Here is a 14060-nt window from a genome sequence, read left to right as displayed (position 1 = left end):
GTCAGAAACAGCAAAAACAGTCTTAGGACTCCCAGAGGTGTTTTGTTCAGCTAATAACTGATAATTAGTTATTAGTAATCAGCCTGCAAAAACAGGTCCCTGCTTACTCCGTACTGTAATTTTTTCTGGTGTTTTCTGCATCTCTGGATGCAGAAAAAGATTCAGTATCCCTGACTTTAATTTTCTCCTCCCTCCCACTGCAGTATTTGTACATAATTTTATCCCTAGAGTACTGAAAAACATAAATTCTCCCACGGCAATCAAAACTTTTAAGTACGTGAATGTGCTGCTAGGCAAAGGTACCAGGCAGACACATTTACCCACAGGAGATATAGCACAGGTTGCAATAATATAGGGTCTCACTATAAAAAATTACTACAGCTAATGAGATTAAGCTATCTACTTATCTAGGAAACAAACTGCAATCTACAGTTCTGGTGCCACACAATGGCTAACTGATACCTAATAAGTAGGCTCGTTTCTTTGAGGGAAATATGTGAGAGTAAAGGAAAAAAAGCCTATGTTATTATATATGTAACTACAGTAATAAACGTTTATTTAAGTTACCCACAATGTAACAGAAGAGTATTCGTTGAAAGCAAGCAAAAGAGAAAAGACTGCAAGGAGAAGACAAACAAGTGTGTATTTATAGTCTCCCAGAGCCGAAGCAGCCAGGGGTTCCCAGCAGGGCAATTATCTTTGCTGAAGTGACAGCAGGTGCCACCAGAAGCAGGAGCCTTGCCTGCTGAACTGAAGGGGGCTACACTGCTGTGAAGTGGGTGGGGTGACATGGGTCTGTCCTCGCTCCCCAGCTGCCCTTGGGAGAAGGGGATTTCTCTGCAGACCAACCTGGGGAGCAACACGCTACAAACACTTTAAAGATATTTCTCCTTTCTAAGGAGATTGCTTTTTCATCCAAGAAGAGGCAAATGAAACCTCTCCATTCAAGTCCTTTCAGCTTAATTCTTTTTTAATTCATGTTGGCTTTGGGACAGCTTCCCTTCCCTACGCCGTTGCTCTCTCAGCTCTCCCCTCTTCCCCCAGCTAGCTGTCAGAGCTCTGCTTTCTCTCTCTGGCTGCTATTTAACATCTTTATGCAAACCCCAGACCACAGGCTCTACCTCACAAAAGTTTTGGTTTTTTCTTCCTTCTTTGTTCTTTCCCTCGGACTGTGCTTACAGACTCTCATCTTACTGAAATATGATGGAAAAAGACCACTCCTTATTTTGGCTCCCGTATTTATGCTACTGTTACAGAAAGACAGAGGAGACGTGTGAGTGTTTGGGTCTGCACTTCGCACAGCGGGACGCTTTGACATCTCCATCACAAACGTACGTACTACACCCACCCTTCTGGGCTGCGTGCCTGTGGTTAGCAGGCACCACAGGTGGAGGCAGCTGCTGTGTCAGCTGGCAGGTCCCTCTGTCCCTCTGGTCCTTCCTACGCCATGCCACCACCGGCAGGGTTTTACCCTCCCCAGCACTAGCATCCATCTCCTTCCACTTCCTTAACACCCGCAGACACTTGCAGAGATACAAGTATCAAAGAATTTTAAGTACTGATTTGACTCCAGAAGGATACAGCGACTGCCCATGGCAGATGCTGGATAACCAGCTGGAAGGTATGAAGCCCTGACTCAAGTTGCAATACACAACTCAGGGTGCCAGGCTCCCTTCAGTAGTGCCCGATACTGTGCAAAAATCCAGCATACCGCTGGCCTTCAAGAGAATTTTTACCCACTATTTCGATGGATCTGGGATATTGTGGAAAGCTCAGCTAGAAGAAGGTCTGCAGAAGCTGTTTATTGGATCACAACACCGTCACTGCACATGAGGATGACGCATTTCCAGCCTGCTGAATCACACTTTTTAAATGATCATGTATAGGACCTGGATACAAAAATATTTCCGTGTACTAGTAAAGGTTCTTCTTGTCTGTGAAATCATGTGTTGAAGCATTCTTAAGAATCAAATCATCACTTTGTCCTTAATTCATCTCCCAGCTACTTCTCTGGGTGACTACTTAAAGTGAAAACCAGAAATTTTGATTCAGGTTCAGATTTTTCATTTTCTTCACAATATGCTGGTGCTAGCCCAAGTACCATAAATTTTCCCCTTCAAAATGCCTGATTTATACATTCGAAGTTAACAATCATTGTTTCGTTCAGTTAAAACAGAAACATTATGATGTTAACCCACTATGACCGGTTTAAGGAAGATGGACTTGTAGACACGAGAAGAAATTTATCTTGTTTTTGTGAAGCGCTTTGGAACTCTAAAACTACTGCAGAAGAAATAACCTTTCCAATCTCATCAGCACGTGCAAGTGTAAGCTAAATTTACCAGTGCCAATAATGTGATGACAAATCTATTTTTCAGTGAGTAAAGGCAACCTGCAAGGATAGCAGAGCATATCAACATCACAGCCTTTTTAAATTGCATGTCAGAGCTACTTGTATGACCTTGACTTACCTGAACAGGGAGTCTTTAATGATTACTCAGTTAAACAGCTGCATAGTTTTCCTCTGAATAAACCTACAACTGCCACTCTAGGTTAGAACTTCTTAGAACATACCAGAAAAAACAGAAGAAAAAGAAAATTTCCCTTGTTTTTGACAATGCTCCCGTTAGATTCCTCCAAATTACTACATTTTGTGAGTGATGTCTACCTCACTCACTGACCCCAGTGATGCTGTCACTTTCAGAATCACTACTATTTGCAGATACAGATTTCATAAAAATATTATTTCAGTTATAAAATATCTAGTATTGTATCACAAGAAAAATAGTATCTTCTGACTGAAGTCTCAACGCCCTTGAGCCTCCTTGTACTCTTTTAAGTCCACACTTAATGTCTCAAAGAACTCCCCAACGTCCCACACAAGCGAAGACGCAGCATCTTCCCCCCCACCCAAAGGTCTGTGCAATCCCCTTTCATCCAAGGACATTTTGAAGCTCCTTGGCCATTTACTTAAATTCCTGGGGCAAAGTCTACATCTCCAGCTTCATTCATCTCCCTGAATCAGGATCATCATGAGGAGCTAGAGCACTTGGTGCATGATAGTTGTGTTCTTGTTATCTCACTGTGTCTTGCTGTGTTTTTATTGCTATGTATTAAAGATTGTGATCAGCAGTATTAAAAGGCAATGCATAATGTATTCAAAACACAGCAAGCTGAAAGTGGAATCACTTCTGTACACAGTAGTATAAAACCATTAAAATGCTTTTAATAGTGCTGTGGCTCATTTTTAAAGAAAAAAAAAAAGCTCTTTTACAACACACATTGGATTATAAATTCATGCTTTTCACATGAGGACATTCTGTGATCCTTGACTAAAAGGACAGTCCATGGGGGAGTAAAGCTTGCCAAGTTAACTAAAGAGGAGCTCGAATTCTCATCAGTTCAAACAGGAAATGAGAGAGGAAGAGTTTTGTTTTCCTGCACGTCTTTTCAAGATCAGTTCTTTACAGTCCAAATTTAGAACTGTTTGGAACTAAGCCCAGTTGAAACAATTGAGTGATTTACTATTGTTTGAAAATAAATACAATGACTTTGGGAGTATAATATAAAAGTACTCCTGTGGTTATTTTATTCCTTAACCTTTTTTAGAGAGAGCGAGCAGTTCTTCCTCTACCCTCCTGTCACCAAAAGGACAAGAACAACTCAGGTTCTGTTAATTAACAGTGGTAAAATGTTTCTTAACTTTTTCTGGAATGTTTTTCATTATATGGTATTTGAAAAGAGAGGGATTATAAACATAGATACTGTTATTACTGTATGTACATAAACTGATTACTAAGTAAACGAGGAGTGTATCACAAGAAAGGCGTTACTTGGAAATGGCATCAATCTTCCTCTGTTTTCAATTACATGCATTGCAGACCAATTCCCACGGCACCGTTTTCATTGGAGGAGGATCTGTATTAGTAAAAGCCAAAATATTAAAGGGAATTATTTTGTTGACATGAGGCACCCTGCATGAGCAATATGGTAGTTATATATTTGGAGTGCTTGAACAAAGTTGGACGGGTGCAGACAGGTCTATGTCTTTAGACCCATCGCACAACTCTCTGTTGTCACGCAGCCCAAGGAACAGACATGAAGCTGTGCCAGGCTTTGCCTTGAATGCCTTTCCTGCCTGAGGTAACTTCTTTTCTGAGGGGTCTTGCTGTGCTCCATTCCCATCTGCCTGTGATGAAAGAACTGGCTGGCAAGCCAAATGGGATCAGGCTTGGGCTCATGGTTCCTGGAAGGGCTTTTTTGTGGTGACGCATTCTCTTTCCACACTCCAGCTAGCCATACGGGAGCTCCTCAGAGTTTATGATTCATCCAGACAACCATGTCTGGTGGAAATGAAAGCACAATGTTACAAGACTTCACTTTTTGCCAGCTTGTCACATCACTGTAGAAAGAACTGGGTGGATATAAGTTTCTGGTGAAACTTCTTTATCTGACAGAACTGTATTTTAAGCAGCATCCTGTACTCCTTGGATTCAGCGCACACCCAGCAACACATAAGCACAGGAGTTTTCTGTCCCTCAGTTTGCAAAGAGCTTGGTCCTGCACTGATTTCACTATGCCCACCCCTCCGAACCCCCCCAAGCCAGAGAAAGGCCACTCGTAACTTTCTAGACTTGAGAGAAACAAGGTTGACTGGCGTGGCCATTTAAAACACCTGGGAGGTAAAAAAGTTTATGACCTGTTGGAAACTTGGTTCAACACATGGAAGTCAATGAGGAAACATTCTTTCAACCACGAGATGGTTGATACACAGAATCAGTTTTCTTCCAAATAAAAATCCAAGGTTGACTATAGAGACAGCAATTCAGCATAACCTTCAAATGCTTCCAAGAACTTGCTTGTCATGAGCAACCAGCATGCAGCAGCTGACATCAACACATAGTCCATTTCATGACTTCAGACCTCCCTTAAGTCCAGAGAAGTTAAACAATCCTTCCACAGCACTTGAGAAGACAAGGGACTGAACAAATGCCTTAGCTTGTTATTTGAACGCTGCTGAAGTTAAAAGTTGTGAAAACAATTAATTCATTAGTTTGGGGGCTGTTTGGAAAACTTTAAAATGAAAAAAAATATCTAAAAATGATTTATTTTTTAGTGAAACAAACAACAACAACAAAAAAAACCCATTGTGTATTTAACTTTCTTAACTTTTGAGAACAGTTCCAAAAATGTCATTTGGGATGAACGCAAAACACAAAACACTGTGTTATTGTTCTGGCTCTAGGTGGCCCTGCATGAACAGGGTGGCTGGACCAGATCTCTGGAGGTCCCCTCCAACCTCAACCATCCTGTGATTCTGTGAAATGGTCAAGTAATAGTCAAAACTTCTCTTAAGTATTTCCTTCCCACCCTCAAGATTAATTTACCTAATTTGATCCTTGAAGTCCTGAGTCCACCTGGTGTAACACAAGACATGGAGTAGGAAATTCAGAGAGAAAACTTTCAAACCAAGGAAATAACACTTCCTCTACCATTCCTGAGATGTTGCTGCTCTTTAGTTTCAAGTACTCTCTCCACCCCTAGAAGCTGCATCTGCCTTAAATCAACTACTTCATGGGTGGTGGAGTTTTTTTAGCTGGTTTTGGTTTTATTCTTATAGAAGTAAGAGGATAAAGTATCAAAGGAAATAGGCGTTGAAGATTTTTATTTCACACAGACCCTTTTCCAATTTGAAAAAAATTAAAACCCTGACCAAAGAAAGAAACACTGCCTAAATGTGCTACGGTGATACCAGGAAACAAGTGCAATGCAGATAATTTTTCTTTCCCTTCTTGCCACAGCTAAACATTTGTTATGCAGTGTTAATTTTCTATTAGAGCAGTTTGTAGAAACTAGGTTTTTAAGCTTCTTTCCTCACATAGCGACCCTCTCTTTTTGCAGCCAATTGCATACACCCCTACTTGCTGACTTCCCCCTATTCCAAATGTGCAAAATGAGATAGACTGCGTAGATGGAACAAGTGACATTAATAGGAGAAATTGTCTTTGATCCTTAAGCTTGCTATCTTAAAACTCTTTAAAACAACGTCTTAACTTAATGGTGTTACTGGAAATCCTTTCAAAGACTCTGCCATGATAGGGCTTTTTCATCCTCTCTTGTTTGTCTGCTTCTCATTCACAGTCTTTAATGTGACTCACAATAATGCATTGTTTCAATCCATAATTTATTGCTGCTACCTCCCATAATACCTTGAGAAGAAACAGGATCAGAGCTTTTTCAATAACACCTTGAGAAGAAACTGGATCAGAGGTTGAATTTCAATAGAATAAACAGAACTGCACTGAACGTCACCCTCAGGGCAACAGGGAAACAAGCTCGAACATGAAGCAAGCACTTCCAAAACAATACAGGAAAATATAGCTATGGATGTCTTTACAGATAACTCGCTAAAAGAAGCCAGTAAACGCAACAACTTTTTGGCAACATATGAAACTACACTGTAACTCAAACCTGATTTCAAGGTGATTTGTATTTTTCCTTCCAATACATCACATGCTATGGCCCTATGCAGAGAAAGAACACCACCTCACCCCAGCCCCTAACTTTTGGACAACATATGTTCCAAAAGTCATTGACTGTTTCTGTAATCTTCTTGCAGCTTTTCTCTTTTTAGCTGCTTGAAGCTATGCCAATTTAAGATCACCTAAAGAGATTTAGAGAGAAAAAAACACATATGGACTGAATTATTTCAAGTAGGATGAAATCTCCACTCAGTGTACAGAACACACTAGAAGCTTAAAGACATTACAAGGTAAATGTCTCCTCATTTGCATTTTCATTGTATTCATTACTATCATTGTTGACAGTGTGAAATCAGAAAAAAACCCAGAACACAGACTCATAACAAAGATAAAGAGTGTGAAGTTCCAGTACTGTCCATGATTTTGGCACTGGCATGGTAAGAAGGTCTATTTGTTTTTAATTTTTAATACCTGTAACAAAAGTAATCACTCCACTGTCTGGTCATTAAATCTTATTTTGTACTTGGAAATTCAAAAAAACTTTTGCAACTCTTGTCTGTCACCACTAGCAAATAAAGCTATCCTTAACATAGGTTATTTCACTCCATGAATCCCATCCTCTGGTAAACTTATTACATATTAAACAGCATCTACTCTGCAGAAAACCCAGAAGCTGAAAACTTGCTTCTATTGGCAACTTTGCTTTTCCTTTGACATCCACATGTATTGCTTAAGACACATACAGGAACAAAACCAGTGAAAAAGCCCCGTATTTTAAAGCGGCAGTGCCTCATTTGCTTAAAACATGTGACGTCACATGCATGTTGAACTTCAAGTCATTAAATGTTTCATGTAGATACTTAGTAATTTTGAATGTAAAACCAAAACGAACAAACAAAAGGACGCAGTTAACAGTATTAACTCAGCTGGCTCCTTTACCATCCAGGTAAATGTTGTTTTTGGGGGCAATAAGCCAGATTTTACACTTCTATCAAAGACTTAGACTTTAAAGTCATACAAAAGGTATTTAGAGTATCAATGACTGACAACAACCAACAATTTGTTTTCAGGAGGCAACTCCCAACATGTCTCATATCATTAATTTTTTAATGAAAGCACCCCAGTAAAATCTAACACAAAACAGAGGACAAGCTGTGGAGCGTTCACCATAACCTGGACTGAAGTTTTGAGAAATGCCCTCTAGGTATCTCAGCTTCACCTCCTCTCTTCATGCCTCCTCACTCAATAGCTTTTGGTTTGTTGGGTTTTTTTTTTTCTCTACTCCATTTTCACATTTGTTCATGAAAATTTCAGAAGCACTACATAGCTGAGAATCTTTTCTTTTTTGTATCCTAAAACAAAAACTGAGTTGTCTAATGCTTAACTTGAAGAAACATGGACCTGAAGAAAGCTGCCATTGAAAAGCTCAGAGTTTTTCTAAGGCTCAGTCTCAATATTTGCTAAGCTGCTCAGTTGCACTCTCACAAAGCTGCTGAAAGAAAAAAGACTTGGTCCTTCGAGGTGAGAAGACTTACGTTTAGGTGGTGAAGGAAGCTTGACACACCGCATGCTCAAGTGAGCTGTTGTCTCATGGGATTTATAACAGTAGCTGCATTCAAAGCACAACCTCCTTTGCACAGATTATATGTGCGCAAAACAAAACTAAGAGGATAATGGCTTTAAAGCACTTTTCTCCTCCAACCAATGGGGTTTAGTCTCAAGGATTCTCTAAACTAGACTAATTACTGACTAAAGCTGAAATAAACTCTGGCTCCTACAACTCTCTTTTTATACAATACTGAGAAGAAAAGCAGTTTACAGTTCAGCAGTCAGCATAAAGCTAGAATAGGCATAGTTTACAACCTCTAGTGACAGAGCAAGCAAGCACTGTTCAGGCATACCAAGTTACTTCTTGAAGTCCAATTCAAGCTCTTTTGTTTTTTCAAAATAGTTTTCTCTCTTCCATTTGCCTTTATTACCACACTCTAGAATATGGACAATATGCTGAAGTCAAGAAGGAATAAATAAATTAAAAATATGTCAAGTTGGTTAGTTGCTTAAGCTGAAAGAGACTATGCTTTTCAAGGTATCTATGATATACTCTGATAAACATATCAGTTTTGGGATTTGCCTCGGAGCCTTCAAGTGGTCCTAAATTACAGATGCAGTAGAAGGTGCTTAGCTCTCAACTGCCCCCACAACCCATTCTTATCGGCACTGAAATAAATGCAGCAAATCGGATAAAAGCGTACCATAAGTCAAAGCTGGTAAAATAGCCCTATTTACTGCTGAAATTTCCAGATGTCACAGTTTGGAATATTCCTGCACATGACAAGAAAGGTATCTGGGTACATTAAAAGAAATTCTTACAACTCAGCTTGGTAAAATTTTACAATATTCCTAGTTTCAAGAATAAATAGGAAGCTTGACATACATTCATGTGTGGTGTTTTTTTGAAGGGCAGATGAAAAGGGGAAGAGAGAGAAAGGAAAGCTAGACTGTTCTATGGAGGACAGTAGAAGAACCTTTTATTTTCCCTGTGAAATGTCTCAATTCTGAAGCTGAGATCGTAGCAGCTAGGCAGTTCGCACAAGGCAGAGCTCGATATGTGAATTACACTGCTGCACAAAGTACTGGGCAAGATCCAGAGCTGCAAGACTGCCAGCTGCTTTCAACCATTTCTTATAATATCATACTGTTACTGGTTAACAGTAGGTCACAGAAGGGTGGGATCTTGTCAAATGCCGTTTTAAGTGTTTTGCAGTAAAAAGGACTAATGAACCATGGAAACGAGACAAGTTTGGGAGTAGTGAGTAATGCTATGTGAGTATGGTCCAAAGTTACACACCATCAAAATTTACCTGCCCTGCATGAGTGAAAAAGCATATTTAAAATGGCCTTTGTTGGATAAGATCCAGAGCTACACGTATAGTCAAAAAGATACAGTAGTCAGGTTAGAACAAATACTCTACCACATGGCGAAAGGCTGGGGTAAGAACAAGATGCCAAACCGAATTCTTTACAAACACCCTGAACACTTGCTAACATTTAAAGATTTGGTATGTTTTAACTCAGCAGTCCTTTTGATTCACGTCAAAGACATGACTAAAAGGCCTGCCAGGGCTCACTGCAGTGCTCCTTCACTTTCCATTAGCAGTTTCTTGAAGTGCATGACATAGTGGTTTACAAGAGAAAAACATCAACGCGCAAAGTTTAGAGTTAGGGTGGGCAGAAAGAAAGCACGAAGTTCTGTGTTAAAAAAACCAGTCCTTAACTAGTCCAAACTCTATCCAGTTGGTTCTATGACCATGTAATTGTCTCTGCAAGATTAAGCTATCTAGTGGGTAAGAGATTAAATACAAGTGACCAACAGCTAAACCAATTTTGGTAAAAATGGACTTTTGAAGTTCTTGATGGAAGATGAAACAAAGGTTTAGTTAGTTGCGCCTGACATCATAAAAGTATTTTTTGATGCTTAAAGGAACTGATTGAAATTAGTGTTCCGGACAGTGTTCAGGTCATTAAGCTGTGAAAACGTCAAAGCAATTAGGGTCCTATAATCAAGATTTAATGAGAAGTCTGAGTTAACACTTTTCAGTATTGCTGCACTACCTGAAGGGAATTTGAAAATATACTTTTTGATGTTTCTTCCACACCAACTGAAATATGTTCCACCACCTGTGTCTTGCTCTGGAAAGACTTTAACTCCTGAAAAGAGGGAACAGTTGTTTTTCTAGTCCTCTCCCCTTCATAATTTTTTTGGACGAAGAACCTCTACACCCTCCCAACATAAACGGAAGCAAACTAGGTTTAAACATTTAAAAAGATACAAAGGTTTATTAAATGAAACCAGATTTGACAGATATTACATAAATTAAACAGCAATAAAATTTTACTAGGGTTTATGTACAGATCACAGTGATTTTCATTGTGCAATGAGGGCTGACTGTAACTTTGAACAGTACTTATACATGTGAGCTACAACAAGCAACCAGCAACATACAGCGTAGTCCAAGCTAACCTTGCAAGTCTAGCAGTTCAAATTGATTAGTCAGTACACAAAGGCCTGCTACCGCTATCACTACTTACTACACAACAGAGCATTTATAAAGCAGTCAAGATTTGCCATAGAAAAGTGCAAAACATGGGAAGTCTGTACACAGTACAGTACGAAAAGGAATCATGCTACAGTTATTGAAAGCTGAAAAATAATTCTATAGCATAGGAAGCACTGCATCACACCTCTTCTGAATGGCAAGCAGATGGGCTGAGGAACAGCCATATCTTAATCGCTTTCAAAACTGCAAAATCCCTGTTCATCCATTTAAACATAGTTTAGTACCTATATTTGATCCATTAACAATGACTTTCTACAGTGGAAGATCACATTAGTTAAAGCTCAGTAGCACACATATTCATTGATCAAGCTAATTTACAGGAAAATCTACAGCATGTTCTCCATTGAAATCATGAAGCATTTATATCATTTGGTTACAAGGCAATTGAGTTTACAATGCACGTTTTATCACTTAAAACCTCAAATTGGGCAATTAAAAATATATATATATATAAAACTCAAAAATAAAGGTTGTTTTTTAATGTTTAACATTCTTGTTCACCAAAGCAGAATACCAAAGGCCTATGGGCTCTTGCAAGAAAAGTCCTTATGCAACAGTCTATATGCAAAAACACATGTTAACAGAAGCAACCAAAATAAAATGAACGTCAGAGAATACAATACTCAAATAGAAAATAATAAAGTGTTCTAGTCTCCTTAAAAAAACATAAATCCAGAGTCCTTAGTGCTGTGTGTATCCGGGGACTTCTGCGTGAGCATTCAGACAGAACTATGTTAGTGGGCCATGAAGTCCCAGCAAAAACTTAACAGAAAGCAGACTCACTTGTGCAAATAAATAAAATAGGCAGGTACCAACAGCTTATTAAGTTCAAGACCCTACAGAAAATAACTGATCACTTAAAAATAATGCTTAAAAAATGTTTTGGTTAAGCATTTTAATTAAAAAATTTTGAAAGCAGTTTTGTACTTAGAAAGCATGTTGACGAGGTCAGTAGTCAGGCATATGTACACATGGCTCTGGAAACAATGTAAAGTCAATGGATTAGCATTATTAGCAAGATTTTGTTTGTTTCTTTAGTCTCTATCATAACGAGCGTCAGTGCATCCACTGCCAGCAATGGATAAGATACATAAAAGAAAATCCACTATCTCCTGTTGTTCGAGCATTCAAAACTCCTAAGCACCAGTGGGGCACATTAGTCAATGCAACTTTATTTCCTCAGCTTTGAAGACTTCAACACAGTGCAGCTTTTACATTTTAAACAAAAAAAAATTACTTTTAGCACACTTGCTTCTTGCAGTATGTACCTTTTGAAATAAGAAACTGGTTTTTTAGTATTCAGATTCCATAAAATACTGTAAGCTTACACATTAAAAAAACCCTGAACTGTGCTTGCTCCCCTCAGATGAAGTAAGCTGTTTTTTATGTGCTTCAGTTTTTCCAACTGATGTGGAATAATTAATTCCACAGATACAAATACAGTGGACCAGATTCATTTTTTCAAGAGATAAGAGTAAGTTATTTTTCCAGGTTAAAATGATAATTTCCTATGGGTTTTCCTGTACTTCATTATACAATCCTACACAATACTTACTGAGTGGCAGCTGCAGCCATCAACTTGTGGCACTTGCATAACATTAAGGAGATTTTGTGATATTCTAGAATCACCACCTTGAAGTATCCTGATTTTCTTACACATTGTGCATTTTTGCAGAGTTATGCAATCTCTTAGACTTCCTTTATGAAGGAATATACCTAATACCCTAGAAACTGCAAGTTCTCAACAGCACTTCCGTACTGTTTAGAGCTAAACAAAAGAAAACGGAGGTCAATTTTGCACAAGGAGCTGCAGATCTGTTGTGAAATTATAAACATGGTAATTTCAGTAGTGATTACCATAGTCTACTTTGTAAGCATTCAGGATTTAGTTTAGAAAAATGAATCTTTGGCCTACATTTCTTATGGCATTTCAGATAAAAAATGTGGACAGCAGTTTGTGGGCGAAACTATCTGTATGATCTACTTAAACAGTTTTATGTAGAGCCATCAGTCATAGTAGTGGAACTCCAGTGAGCTGATGTGCTTTTGAAAAAAAAATAATTTGGTCTAAGTATTGTGAATTCACTGAAAGTTATCTAAACCCACAGAATCTGAAGGAATGTAATTACTTTTTGAAATCAAAGCACTTAAAAATCAATTCCCCTATATTAACACAAGTATCACAATATGTAACATGAAAAACCCCTGAAAACAGATCCTTACTTGTGTATGATCTACCTTCATGTGTGTAAGTATTCGTATATATAAATACATACATATGCACATACTGATATTTGGTGCTACGTAAAATGAAGCAGTACTGCAAATACTTCCTAAATACACTGTACTCGAGCTGCTAGAAAGTAGTACAGGATGAAAAGACAGACTCCTTACACCTAAGGTTTGAACTCTACATATATGAAATTCCTGGCAGCGGATACTTTAGGACATTTCCAAAAGCAGGAGCAGAACAATCAGGCTTTCTATATATTCAGTCTTCCCTCTGATAATCTGAAGTGCCAAGCATTCAACAAGTATTTCAATAATGAAAAAAGTCTGTTATGGCTCATGTTTTACATTTGGAGAAGACAGCAAGCTTGAGAGAAACAACTCCTGTAAAAGCCAGAGCCCTTTTGATCAGTATGCACTGAACTGCATGTTTACAGAGAGTCTTCATGTGAGTAATCTCATTTCAGACAGTGTACAATCACTCAATATCCTGGTTTGTAAAGAGACACCACTGTAACAGAAATTCATGAATTAGCTATTAAGATGCATCTTAAACAACAATAAAACATGCCCTTGTCTTTCTGCTTTCAAGTACGATGGTTGCAAGTGTGAGGCATTGGAAATTTTAGGTACAAATCTTTTTTAAAACGTAATTATTTTTATATTTTACAAAGAATTATAAAATGTATATAAGATGATGAAAAACTCATTTATCCTTTTAAGATTTTTATTCCTAGAGAACTTCTTGAAAAACATTACTTGAAAAATAAAAATCATAGACTCTGCGAAGTACAAAAATTTACATCTTTGCACAGTTCCTGTGCTTTAGTTGTATTGTATTCATTATATACATATATACTAATTTGTGCTTTTAATTACACAAGTTTAGTATAAACTTATAAAATTAAGTCTATGAGTTAACTATGCAAAAAGGATCTGGGAGTAGCAGGAAACTTAACTAAACCATAAGTTAAAAACAAATCCTAAAATATACTATTTCAGTGAGTCTACTTCAGAGTAGACTATCAATATTACAATTTACTAAACTACTGTCAAATGTTTACAGCAAAAAAATTATTCTTGCCTGCTTCCAACTCTTTAGATATTTACTATAGACTAAGACCCATATCTGAATGCAGTATCATTCTTATCCACAAAGTCAGTCTTCATTTATGTATGAGCTCCATTTTTCTTCAGACCTGCTCTTAGCACTTCAATTTCCTTCCAGTTT

General features: G+C 38.1%; 1 protein-coding gene across 8 annotated transcripts in view; it reads right to left on the bottom strand.

The window, feature by feature from the left end:
• The window catches only part of PRKX (protein kinase cAMP-dependent X-linked catalytic subunit), a 137721-nt gene that overhangs the window by 64242 nt on the left and 59419 nt on the right, over window positions 1-14060 (bottom strand). For all 8 annotated transcript variants that reach the window (XM_080375477.1, XM_080375476.1, XM_080375480.1 and 5 more), the window contains exon 9: window positions 1-14060. This exon is cut by the window's left edge. The gene's annotated coding sequence lies outside the window, so the exon portion shown is untranslated.

Source organism: Falco punctatus (assembly GCF_963210335.1).
Source record: "Falco punctatus genome assembly, chromosome: 2".
NCBI lineage: Eukaryota > Metazoa > Chordata > Aves > Falconiformes > Falconidae > Falco > Falco punctatus.
This window is presented reverse-complemented; position numbering and strand designations above follow the sequence as displayed.